This window comes from Eurosta solidaginis, chromosome X (genome assembly GCF_040869045.1).
Source record: "Eurosta solidaginis isolate ZX-2024a chromosome X, ASM4086904v1, whole genome shotgun sequence".
NCBI classification, from domain to species: Eukaryota; Metazoa; Arthropoda; class Insecta; order Diptera; family Tephritidae; genus Eurosta; species Eurosta solidaginis.
This window is the reverse complement of record NC_090324.1, coordinates 53313548-53327838: the sequence shown is the minus strand read 5'-3', so window position 1 is coordinate 53327838 and position 14291 is coordinate 53313548. Positions and strand designations below refer to the sequence as shown.

Sequence of the window (14291 nt, the reverse complement as noted above, 5' to 3'; positions counted from 1 at the left end):
ACCTAAGTATACTTATATATAAATCTTAGGTATACATTCTATATTTCTCTATTTTCCTTTACGACTACAAATAAATCAGCAATATTGCAGCATTAAATATAGTCAACCGTAAGCAATTAAGCCCTGCTTGTCTTAACAACCACGCTCCGGCACCGCCAACTGCGCCTACCAAAACCGCGCTCTAATACAATCGCGCGCAACACCGCCGTTACCATCATAGACCGCGCGCTACCATCATCGCGTGCAATACCGCGCGTCACCATCATTGATAGCGCAAGCACGCGCGATAATACCACCAACAGCGCCAACATCGCGCGCTTATACCATCAACACCGCAACAACACCGCGCACTACAACCATCATAACTTACATGAGATCAACATCAACAAGGAAAACGTAAGTAGAACAGTGCGCGATACGGGTAACCAAACTCCTAATCCCAGTAAACGTTCACCATCGCCTTAAATTAAGCTGTAATAGCTTACACCCGAAGTCGCTTTGTCGGGCGAAATATATGCCACACGCAGTGACCATAAACGCCATTTATTGTACTCTTTTCTTTCCCCAGGATCACCAAAATAACACAGAAGGCGCCAAAATTTGGCCACGGCGCATCCATCTTAACACCGGTCACCGGCAACAACATTACCAGACCAACAACCTCACCAGCCACAACATTACCAGCAACAACAACATCACCAGTAACCACGCCGGCAGAGGTCCCCCGTATGGCCTCTTGCCGGCTATGTAGGTACTAGCCTACCGGGTGAGTCGTGCCAAAGTAGATAGTTGCATAACCAGTACAAATTAGACACAACTAAATGTACTTTTTTTAAATTAAAATAACCCAAAAAGGGAAGTGAGGATTAGACAACAAAATTGTACAAGTTGTACCTAAACCTTTAAAGAAGAATTTTTGTAATTAAGGAGTTGGTTTTCTTTGGTAGGAGTTTGTTTACCTGTATATAAAAATAGTACATACATGTGAAGTTGACGCACATTGGCGCGCGTTGATTCATTTAGGCACTTCCAGTTGATTCAATTATTTAGATGCATTTATTTTGCATTTTCCCACCTAGTAGTGATAGATAAAATTGAATTTTTTTGTAATCAAATTGGATAGGTTTAACTGAGCAGAGATAATAAAAACGAGCCTTAGTGTCCTAAGTGAAAAGACGTACGTATATATGAATATTATGTTACATTATGTAATACTTTAATACACATGCGCATTGCTAACTCAATTTGGATGAATAAAAATTTTAAAATTTTACTGTTCAGCTACAAAATGAATAGTAAATAAAAAGAAAACCAACACTACCCCATTTAAACTATATGAAGAAGAAACCACAATTAGGTTATAGTGATATAGAATTAAAAAAATAAATGTAAGGCGCGATAACCTCCGAAGAGATCTAAGGCCTAGCTTCTCTTCCAATTTGCGTCGTGCTCCTCTTAATTTTCCCTACAAATTGGCCGGACGGGACCTACATGTTTTATGCCGAGTCCGAACGGCATCTGCAAGGCAGATGAGTTTTCACTGAGAGCTTTTCATGGCAGAAATACACTCGGAGCACTTGCCAAACACTGCCGAGGGGCGACCCCGCTTAGAAAAATTTTCTTCTAATTGAAAAACCTTAAATCTAAAATTTTTGATATTGCTTTGCCCGGGGTGCGAACCCAGAGCATACGGTGTGGTAGGCGGAACACGCTACCATCACACCACGGTGGCAGCCATATAGAATTAATGAGGCAATAAATATGCGCCCATATATATGACACGCGTATTAAGGTATCAGCGCTCTTTATTACAGAACATGAATGTGTAAGCAATTTATAGGAATCAGTCAGATTTAGGTTCTTATCGTAGTGACTAACGATTCAATGAATCTCTCTACTACCCCGTTCAGTCACTAAATGTACTAAATATAACTTTTTGTCTATTTCGTTAAATGCGCGCTTACGACGCAAAATCAGCAGTACTTAACATTCATATATGCGTCTGAAGGGAGGGCGGTGATATAATAAATTATACTTATATATTTATCTACCCCTATAATTTTCCGAGAATTATTAAGCATAGATAATAGCGATTCAAAATAAGAGAGGAAATTAACAACAACAAAAAAATATAATAATTTACCCCTTTTTATTTAATAAGAATGAATTATATACCTAATAGAAAAAGGAATGTTTAATTACAGTAAATAGAGTGTATGTTATTAGTTAGTACAAGGGCATGCATACGCACGCTGAGAAAATTTTCTTTAATATTTAGTATGCTAGCACTTCAAAGTGCTCCCCACTCAAAATTTATATAATTTTTGTTATACCCTTTTATATTTTTTCTAGTACGACGTAGTAGAAATTGGATATAATATATTAGCTTTCAAAGAACTGCATAATGGAAGTTGTTGTTAAGCAAATTAAATTTTACAGTGCGGCACATAAGTTTTTATTAGGAGCTCTTTAATTTTTAAAGAACTGCATACTTAAAATTGTGAGTTTGATATGTAAATTTTCTATATGGGTAATTAAATATTAAAGACTGCACAGAAACTTTTATTGGGAATTCTCTAATTTTTACAGAGCAGCATACTAAAAATTCGTTTACAGATTTTTAAGTTTTACTATACGGATTATTAAAAATTAAAATCTGCCATTGAATAGTCTCTACTTTTTAAATAAAAGTATACTAAAAATTGTGGCCGGGGGTCTGTTTTACTAGACGGGTTATACAAATTTAAACCTGCAATGAAAATATAGGCTCATACATTATGAAAAATTCAACTTACTCCAGTTAATAAAATATACCAATAATAAAAGTTATGGATTATAAAAACTTATTTTTTTATTTGTTTTTGTAAACAGATACACATATATATACATATATGTAACAATGGCTTTTTAATTAGTAATGAAGTAATAAATATAATAAAAGTAAATAATAGAATTATATAATAATTCAGTCAAACAAACTCTAATCTACTTCGAAATAGGCATTATTTCGAATACTGTTTGTATGTTATACAGATAATTCATCCCATATTCATATATGTATATATATATATAACAGTGTTATCCTTAAATTTATATAAATTAAATCCATCGTTTTAGAATATACTCATTCCCGTTTCCAGCTCGAATTTTGTGCGTAACAATACAATATTTTAGTTCGTTCCAAAAAAAAAATCGTATAACTTATGCTATAATTTATAACAATAAATGCGTGGACATCCTCGTCTAAATGAGCTTCAATACCTTGGGAAAAAACTAAAGCTTTGTTATCCCCATCTATTGAAATAGTTTGTACATTATAAAAAAACAGGTCCGAGTTTAGTTGGAACCATAATGATTGAGGTTTTGAGTCAAGTATTGATCGTTACATTTCAACCAACTTACTTCGAACATATCTTCACTAAGACCGTTATCCGTAAGGAATTTTTCAACAACTACTGTTCGATTTTTTATAGGCCCAGTAATAAAGTCATCAGAAGTTTTAAAATTATGGAAATAGTGATTGAGTTTAAGTTGATGCTTAGTTGCAATTGTATAACATATATTAATTCTGTTAATAGCTACGGTTGCAAACTCCTTTGATTCTTTATTTTTACTTTCTCCTCTCATAAAGAACAAATTGCGCTATGGACCCGATAATTTCATTACTGTTGGGTAGTGTACTAAAAAGTGATGTTTTGGTTTTAACCTATTCGGAAAGAGTTTGAGTAAAGTAACTAAGTATTCATTTACAACATATTTAAGTAAGTTGCAATGTTCTGGTTGGTAATGATTGGCTGTTATTATATCAGTAATATCAGCCAGTTTAAGTACCAATTGCCAGTGTGCACAAAAGTTAGGCATCAAATGACCAATAATTATAGGTAAATTTCGAACTAAACTTTGCATTTCAGCAGCAGATAGAATTATTCATTTATTTTTGATATGATATTTAAAAATTTCTGGTGGTTTGTTTTGTCTATCATGGTAGCAAAGTGAAAAACCTCTAACTTTTATATTCAATACTTCAAGTGTTATTAACTTTTTAAAAATAAAGTAGTTAAATATCAAAGCGAGATCATACTGACCAACACCTTCGAAAAAGTCGTGCATAATATCTACAGCAAAGTTTTCAGTGAAATGAAGACTGGTAGCATCACGAAAGCAACACTTTTCTTTAATACCTGTTTCTGAGGTTTGATTTAACGCCAAACCAGCTGCATAATTCGACCTATTACGCAGGGTGAAAACCTCATCATATAATATCATCTAATATTCTGTTTATGTTTTCCTTCTTTGTCAGACAAAATGGGCAGAAATAATTGGCAGAAAAACTTTCAACCATTCATTTACGCTGAGATTATCACCGATTATAACTACCAACTTAAAAAATATTTGCTTTGATTCATTATTTATATGTATTGTTATGCCAGAGCTCTCTAAAAAATTTAGTTCACTTATTACTCTTTGAAAAATTTTTGCTTTACCAATTGTTTTTCGAAATTTATATAAAAAAAAATTTTTTTCGAGCCCTAGGCCATGTATATGTAAATTAAAACACCAAAATGCTTGTTTTACATATAAATTTTACATTTGTCAAATTTATTTTTATCAAATTTATTTTAATCGATGTTTCGATTTCAAACTGAAATCATCTTCAGGAACTCTTGAGTGCACCTGATCGACTCACTCAAGAGTTCCTGAAGATGATTTCAGTTTGAAGTCGAAATATCGATTAAAATAAATTTGATAAAAATAAATTTGACAAATGTAAAATTTATATGTAAAACAAGCATTTTGTGTTTTAATTGACATATACATGGCCTAGAGCTCGAAAAAAAAAATTTTATATAAATTTACAAAATAAAGGCCGAAATAGAATAAAAGTAATTGTTTTTCGATCTAAGGTGTTTGTTAAAAGAAACAAAAATATATTCTTAAGTTTCGATCTGTATTTCGGAGGGAGGCATAAAATTATAAAATATAAAGCTCCACATTTCTAAATACCACGATGACTTCCAATAGGATTATTATTTTCATAATCGTCGAAATAAAGTGCAATGGGTATCACGGACGTAATTAAAAACTATCGTTTTCGTGTTTTCTAATACGTTTAAGTAATCTAAGATTTCCTTGAATATAGTTCCTAGTTCCAAAAAATTTTTAAGCACATCACGAATCGGTATAAACTCAGTGGTTAAAGGATTTTACATAGGATAAGCCAACTATTTGGCATTTTGTATTCATCTCTAAAGCCAATATTTAAATGAATAGTCCTAATAAAATTACCCATTTTTTCTAAATGCTTAAAGCATTTGTATGATGTCCGAAAATCCTCAAAACAGCCTTGTAAAATATCAAATGACTGTTAATTTGGTCTTTCAGTTTTAAGCTTTTTTCTGACCCATCCAAACAGCTTAACATATTATCTCTTAACAGTGTAAAAAAAAATATTATTAACGAATGATTTATAATCTTGAATTGTCATTTCAATTCTTTTTTTGGATAAATCAGAAAGACTATACAATTTAGTTATCAACTTCAGAACACGTTCTTGTAACAAACTTCCAAACGTTTTAGAAATATTCGATGTATCCGCTATATTTTGAGATGCACCCTGCATATTAAATTTTTGAGAATAGTTGTTAATAACACCTAATAGCTTAAATAAGTGTCCTCACAAGCATCAGATGAGTGATATGGGTATTCATTTAAAACCTCTTGAAATTCACTATCTGAATTGTAGTCAATCGATGGGTCTTGAATTGAAATACTAGGTACATTTGAAAGTGAAGGTATTGAAGTTATTTGCTGATTGTGTTCCCTTTTCCGATGCTTGCAATAAGAATGAAGTATAGAGTAAATATATTGGTATTGGGGTTCGCAGCACCAATGCTCTTTTAAATTTGAATGGAAACTTCTTAAATGATATAGTAAAATATTATTACTTTCAAAAATACCTTGAATTTAAAACAAATAAATATTTTCTGTATAGCCTAATATTAGTATCTTAAGTAATAGCAACTAGTCTCTTTATAATAACAAAATTATAATCAAAATAATTTGCTGATAATAATCACAAGTTACTCCGTTTGTTCAAAGTCATGATAGAACTGAATTCTCTTTCAAGGTTTATTTCATACAGAATATTTTGCAAAAGTGTTCATAAGTGGATTTCAACACATGGGTATTCACAATTTAGAGAAAAAAAACTTTTAAATGTAAAATCAAGTGCTGCTAAGGTCGATTTTGTTCTGTGCCGTATGTCCTCGATATAAACGTAAGAATCTTCAACTTTAACTAAAGCTCCGACAAGAACTGCTATTGGTTGGCAGGATATATTGTTTTTGGATAAATATTCTTGCCTGCGTTTCACACTATCGTCGATTTCTGAAATATTCTAAGAAAGAAAAATATTCTCAGTTAGTACTTACAACAATTTCGATTAATTGATTCAATCAATTACAATCATTTTATTTAGCAATCAAATCGAGGTCTAGCAATTTCGCATTTGTTATGACTTAATAGATTACCGGAACAATCAAAAACGATGAATAACGAGCCTCTGCCACAGTTACTCTCCGTTTAGTAACTTTTCTTTTTTTTGCCGCCAGTCGCTCTGATTCATCTGATAAAAGTTTTTGAATGTAAGGCGCCGATATTAACCGTGGTAAAAAGTGCCAAATAATTGCGTCTTTATCTGATAAAACAAAAGTTAGTGATAAAAATTTAAATAAGGTACTCAATGAACAAAAATAAATGGCAAAAGTACCTTCTTCCTTTAGAAACTGTAAAGTATTTATAATGGCTACCTCTTCCACTTCTTTAGGTCGTCGGGTCGTTAAGAGTAAGTTTATTGTTTTGTTTTTAAAGTTGCGCCAATTTGTTATTATTCTGTTTTGTTTGCTGGGATAAAGTTGGTTAAAGTCAGACTCAATCTATGGAAAAATTAAAAAGATAAAGTTCAAATTTTGAATTGGTAGCAGCTGTGGTATTTTACAAATCCAATATGTACTATAATTTGCTGTGACTATCACGATAAACCGATCGACCACAGTGACGATAATGTACACCACCAGAATGTGTTACCACAGCTGTATATAGATGCAAAAATTTCTCCACCTAACTTACCAATCTCAGTCCAAGCTCTCCTTCCAAACAGGGAAACCGGATATAGTAATCATTCAAAGATATTTTATTTTGTGTTAAAAGTGCCCTGCGATATTGCAGAGTGATCTGCCAACTATTTAATACTTCGACGTCTGGTTGTTTTCTAAACTCCCCAATATTGTTAAGTGGTTGTCTATGTCATCTTAAAAAAATTATAGGTGCATATGAAATTCATAAAATTTATATATGTAGATATTACCCGTGCAGAAAGTTTTGCTAGTGGCAAGTCCAACGGAGCTCCCCTGGTAGATTTATCCTTATGAGATAGTTCGCTCTTGATTAACCCTTTTCTTTCCAAGTCGCCAACTATGTAATTATAATGTGACACTAACTTTCCTATGGTCCTATTTTCATACCGTTCTTATTTTCGTATGGAATGTAATATACTGATGGATTTTCGTTGCGAAAAACGGTAGCCATTTCGGCTAAATATTGCTTTAGTATTTCATGTGAAAGGCTGTGTAAATAATATAATAAAATCACTCATTAAACACTCAAGAAAGTGAAAGAAATTTCCCCACTCTATCAAAAAAAATGCATACCAAACGATTAGTCAAACGTCTTACTAATGGCATACACATTTTTTCCCTCGTAAGCTTTTATTATAGCTCTTCCGTCAATGTCATTAGTGAGGTAATTGTATAGCATCTGGAATAATTAATATAAATTTAAAGTATGTACTTTTAGCTAAATGAATAAAATATATATTTTGGGTTGCGGTAAAATTAAATTAACTTAAAAAGGAGTATCGGTTTTATTAACTTTAAATTTTCGTAGGCCGGGATCAGTATCACTATCTAGAACAGAGAGATATAATACAATATGTGTTTCAACCCGAAAAAGAATCAGAAACTATAGATACCATTTAAATTTCCACATCTATTTTTATTACTGCCTGAAGTGAATTCTGTTATGTCCAGTATATCTTCATAAGAGTTAGAATTTGCTCTTTGTGAGTTACGGCACCCTATATCGGTTTGGGTGCAAGTTTCTAATGGTTGCGACAATGGTGAAACTTCTCTAGTGGATTGATGAGTAAAATTTGAAAATATAATAAAAAGTGGAGTGGCCAAAATACGCCCAATAACGCCCTTTTACTTTAATTGAAGAGCAGATTTATGTACATTCATACAAACTTATGTGCCAGCAAAATATACATACATTGATACACATGTAAAAATGCTATCACAGCTATTTTTTGTATCAAACAAGTGATACGAATATACATTAGGGTGTCCCTTATTTTTAGAAGTATTTTTTTTTGTAACGCATACCCTTCAGATCGGTTCTCCTTAATCCAATATACTCAATAAAAAAATATAAGCTCATTACGAAAACTCTAAACCGTGCCGAATTACTTTGGAAACAAGTTGGTTCAGGTTCAACGGTTAACATTCGATCAAATTCTTTTTATTTGAAATGAGGTGTTCTATAAACAATTTTTTACGATTTGGGTTTTATATATTATATTCTAAATGAAGTGTACTAATAATTAGAATATAATTTTACGAGTAGTATCAGTGGTGTAGATGGAAAGGATTTTAGGGAATGGATCCCTCCCATGGGCTTCGATGCCATATACCTTAAATTGAAACCTAAATATGTGGGTAGTTGTTTTTCTGAAGATTTCATGATTTCATCCTCATATAGTGAGTACATTGATTTGCGATACTTGGATACAGTGGCGGATTTGCGGGGGAGGAGGGGGGTGGGGGGGATGCGGGTTCAAACCCTCCCTCGATTTTCTATGGAAAAAGACAAAAAAGGCAATTCTACTGGAAAAAGAACTCTTTGAAAGCCAAATACCACCAAATACCACGCAAATGCTCTTTCGAAACAACAAATTGTTCCATATGGATCACATTGTTATTAAATTTTCATGTTAAATGTTCATCCGTCAGTGGCGCCACCTTCTGTATTAGAACAGCAACGCAACGCAGTGCAGCTTTATACAGAAATATAGCCCGGCTACATTCAAAACGACGACTGCGAACGACAACGGCGAAAAACTGAAGATTGACGATAATTGCCGCCAAGCACCGACGACTGATTATAATGAAAGCGACAACGACAGTTCTGCATTAGCTCAAACAACAACAAAAAATTTAGAAAAAATTATTGCATGTGTTAAAAAAATTTATAACAAATCAATTTCAACACATATTTAAGGCTATTTGCATTTATTTTGATTTTTATTCACAAAAAGAAAAAGGGACGCCACGACCGTCGCCTGTCAAAATAGAAATAGATCTAATCTAGCGACAGCGGCATTCATGATTAATTGCCGCTTTGTCGTGTCGTACCCAAAAAATTCCTCCCCATAAGAACATGTGTAAAAATAATTTGACAGATGCCGCACCGTCGTTGTCGTCTTGAATTTGTTTTCCCTAATACGCTAGCTTTTTCCAAATAAAAACAATTTGATAATATTAGGCCAACTGATTTGGTGGCGTTTCTTATTAATAGAAAAAAATTTCTACATAACTGTTCGTTCAAATAAGACGTGCACGGATTATTATTCTTGAGTTGTCGGGTTTTTCATTTCGAAAATGTCAGTGGAACTAAGAAGCAATAAAAACAGTATATTTCTGGTGGGTGAGATTAATCACCAAATAACAGGCGCAAAATTACCGTCGAATCGTCAAATTCTTGCTGTTCTGTTTTTCAACATTCGCGAAATAAAGTTAAATATTAGTGAAAGTGCAAATCTTGTGGCTCGGGAGTGCATTATATTCTGGGAAAAAGCTAGAATACCCACCAGAGCTTTCCCTAATTGTGTTAAAAAAATTGTGGATCTTTATCAGTTCTGGCGAGAGCTGCAAAAAAATTGTAAAAAGATACCGGATTTTTATAAACGTCGCGACGAGGAGTTTCAACAGGATTTGGATAATTTATTCGATATCGCACATGCTGATGCTCTCAACAGAATTAAAATAGAAGAAGATAAAGTATTCTTACGTAAACAGAGAGAGCCAGGCCGCTCAGGTTGCTTAATGGGTGTAGACAAAAAGTTGGCTGTAATTGAAGAAAAGGCAAGGTTAAGAAAACTAGCAAAAGAGAAATATAGATTAAAACAAATGCCCTCAGATGCCGTATCGACATCTGTTGCTGCTTACAAGGATATGACACATACAGAATTACATGACCAATCTGCAAGCTCTGAAGAAAGTCTGAACGAACCGACTCCTTCCACTTCTCAATCAATTCGTTCTTTAAGTGCAGTAGCAAAAAGAGGAAGAAAAAATTTCATCACGCCAAAATTGGTTGCGACTTTAGACAGATGTCAACTCAGCATTCGAGATTCTGTTTATGTAGTTCAAGCTGTAGTGGAAGCACTAGGTCTTAACTGTGACGATTACCCAATCAACAAATCCTCTATTCAACGCATTCGAACGCAAATGAGAAAACATAGAGCAGAATCCATTAAATCTGATTTTCAGAATAACATACCCGAAGTTGTTGCTGTTCATTGGGATGGAAAACTGTTACCTAGTCTCAACGTAAAAAGCTCTAAAGAAGAACGCTTGCTAATCGTTATTTCGTTTGAAGAGAAAGAACAAATTCTTGCAGTCCCGAAATTAGAGAGCTCTTCCCGCAAAAATCAAGCAAATGCAGTACTAAATACGCTAAATGATTGGAACCTTAATGATAAGGTACAAATAATGTGCTGTGATACGACAGCATCTAATACAGGTCGCTTGAATGGAGCTTGTGTGCTTTTGGAGCAAGCATTAGAAAGAGAATTGTTACTTTTTGCTTGTCGTCATCATGTTTACGAACTTGTGCTCAAAAGTGTATTTCAAACTAAAATCCAAGACGACAGTACCAGTCCCGAGATTCCACTATTTAAAAAGTTCAAAGATAACTGGAAGAATATTAATCCTAATGCTATCGAACCCTGCTCTAATTTCGTAAAACAACACTTTTGTGAGACGATGATAAATGAATTCGTGGAGTTTTATTACAACGAACTGGAGAAGTCCACTGTACGAGATGATTATCGGGAACTGATTGAACTAGCTATTATTTTTTGGCAGGAAACTCTGAGAATAAAATTAAAATCAGACCTCCAGGCGCATTGCATCAAGCTCGGTGGATGGCAAGAGCTATTTACTCTATAAAGATATGTTTGTTGCAGTCTCTATTTAAAATGAGCGTCAAGGACGAACAAACGCTTAGAGATATTTCTTTATTCATTGTGACAGTTTATGTTAAGCCCTGGCTAAGATGCAGTTTAGCAGTAAAAGCGCCGAATCAAGACTTACTCTTTTTAAAGACCCTGTAGGATTACGAAAGAGTTGACAAGTTGATTTCCAAAGCAGCTTTAGGAAAATTCAGTCACCACCTGTGGTATTTATCAGAAGAAATAACCCTGCTATCAATTTTTGACGAAGACGTTGATGAACAAACCAAGAAGAACATTGTAATTAACTTAAAAAGAGAAAGCTTTGATGATTCCGGAAAGAGATACGTTCCATCGAAGGATGAAACGTCGATATCTTTATATGGTGAATATTTATTCATATATATTAAGCTATGCTCACTATTTACTAAACGCTAAACTTTTGTTCTTGTTTTAGAAAAATCTTTGAGTGATTTCATCACTATTAGAAGCAAAAATATATTTTAGAGGCTAAAAGTTGACTGCAGTTTCCTTCAGGAAAATATATCTTCGTGGGAAGAAAACGTGGCCTATATAGAAGCAAAAAAGAAGATTTTGTGCTTAAAAGCAGTTAATGACACAGCTGAAAGCGCTGTTAAACTTATGCAAGACTTTCATGGTTTGATAACCGCAGAAGAAAAACAAAAGCAGCTCCTTTTACGCTGTGTGCAAGAACATAGAGATATGTATCCAGATTGTAAAAAACAGACTTTAAAAAGAAAATGTTCTGAGTAATCCTATTAACAATATTTAAATTAAACAATCTTTAATACAAATTTCTATTATTAAACAAAGCAATGAACATTTTCGTTGATCTAGCTACTAGATGAAGAAAGAAACTGCTATTTTTGAGGCCCTGTCGGCACGGGTTAAAGTTTACGTGGAAAGTTAAAATTTGTTATTTAAGCAGAGGTTTGTATACTGAACCGAATTAGAGGGTATGCGTTTTGATAATTGCAAAACGAAATATTTCGTTCATATAAGGGACACCCTAATATAAATACATATGCACGCTCGCATAATAAGTTATAATTTAATTATACTCACTTGAGCAGAGCTGACAGAATATATTAACTTTGAGTGGATAACGGTTGGTTGTACAGGTATAAAGGAATCGATATAGATATAGACTTCCATATATCAAAATCATCAGTATCGAAAAAAAAATTTATTGAGCTATGTCCGGCCGTCCGTCTGTCCGTTAACACGATAACTTGAGTAAATTTTGAGGTATCTTAATGAAATTTGGTATGTAGGTTCCTGCGCACTCATCTCAGATCGCTATTTAAAATGAACGATATCGGACTATAACCACGCCCACTTTTTCGATACCGAAAATTTCGAAAAACAGAAAAAGTGCGATAATTCATTACCAAAGACGGATAAAGCGATGAAACTTGGTAGGTGGGTTGAAATTATTACGCAGAATATAAAATTAGTAAAATTTTGGAAAATGGGCGCGGCCCGCCCACTTTTAAAAGAAAGTAATTTAGAAGTTTTACAAGCTGTAATTTGCCAGTCGTTGAAGATATCATGATGAAATTTGACAGGAACGTTACTGCTATTACTATATGTATGCTTAATAAAAATTAGCAAAATCTGAGAACGACCACGCCCACTTTAAATAAAAAGTCAATTTAAAAAAAAAAAATTTATATCTTTACAGTATATAAGTAAATTATGTCAAAATTTGACTCCAGTAATGATATGGTGCAATAAAATACAAAATAAAAGAAAATTTCAAAATGGGCATGACTCCACCCTTTTAGTTTAATTTATCTAGGATACTTTTAATGCCATAGGTCGAACAAAAATTTACCAATCCTTGTGAAATTTGGTAGGGGCTTAGATTCTAGGACGATAACTGTTTCATGTGAAAAAGGGCGAAATCGGTGAAAGCCACGCCAAGTTTTTATACACAGTCGACCGCCTGTCCTTCCGCTCGGCCGTTAACACGATAACTTGAGCAAAAATCGATACATGTTCACTAAACTCAGGTCACGAACTTACCTGAACTCACTTTGTATTGGGTAATGGCCGAAATCCGACTATGACCACGCCCACTTTTTCGATATCGAAAGTTACGAAAAATTAAAAAAATCCAAAATTCTATACCAGATACGAAAAAAGGGATGACACATGGTAATTGGATTGTTTTATTGACGCCAAATATAACTTTAGAAAAAACTTTGCAAAATGGGTGTGACACCTACCATATTAAGTAGAAGAAAATGAAAGAGCTCTGCAGGGCGAAATCAAAAGCCCTTGTAATATTGGCAGGAATACTGTTCGTGATATTACTTACATAAATAAATTAGCGCTACACGATAGATGATGTTCTGGGGCACCCTGGTCCACATTTTGGTCAATATCTCGAAAACGTCTTCACATATACAACTACCACCACTCCCTTTTAAAATACCCATTAATACCTTTCATTTGATACCCATATCGTAAAACAAATTCTAGTGACCCCTGGTCCACCTTAATGGCGATATCTCGAAAAGGCGTTCGCCTATAGAACTAAGATCCCCTCCCTTTTATAATACTCATTAACACCTTTCATTTCATACCCACATCGTACAAACAAATTCTGGAGTCACCCCTGGTCCACCTTTATGGCGGTTATCTCGAAAAGGCGTCCACCTATAGAACTAAGGCCCACTCCCTTTTAAAATACTCATTAACACCTTTCATTTGATACCCATATCGTACAAACAAATTTTAGGGTCACGTTGGTCCACCTTTATGGCGATATCCCGAAAAGGCGTGCACCTATAAAACTAAGGCCCACTTCCTTTTAAAATACTCATTAACACCTTTCGTTTGATACCCATATTGTACAAACGCATTCTAGAGCCACCCCTGGTCCAACTTTATGGCGATATCTCGAAAAGGCGTCCACCTATAGAACTAAGGCCCACCTCCTTTTAAAATACTCATCAACACTTTTCATTTGATA

The 14291-nt window shown here is 33.9% G+C and overlaps 1 long non-coding RNA gene across 1 annotated transcript; it reads right to left on the bottom strand.

Moving 5' to 3' along the window:
• Positions 1 to 6195: 6195 nt before the first annotated feature.
• LOC137235408 (uncharacterized) lies at positions 6196 to 7602 on the bottom strand. The gene is made up of 5 exons (XR_010947880.1): positions 7367 to 7602; positions 7129 to 7309; positions 6770 to 6935; positions 6464 to 6697; positions 6196 to 6397 (listed from the first exon to the last, which is right to left on the bottom strand). It is a non-coding gene; the product is annotated as an uncharacterized lncRNA (long non-coding RNA).
• Positions 7603 to 14291: the final 6689 nt, after the last annotated feature.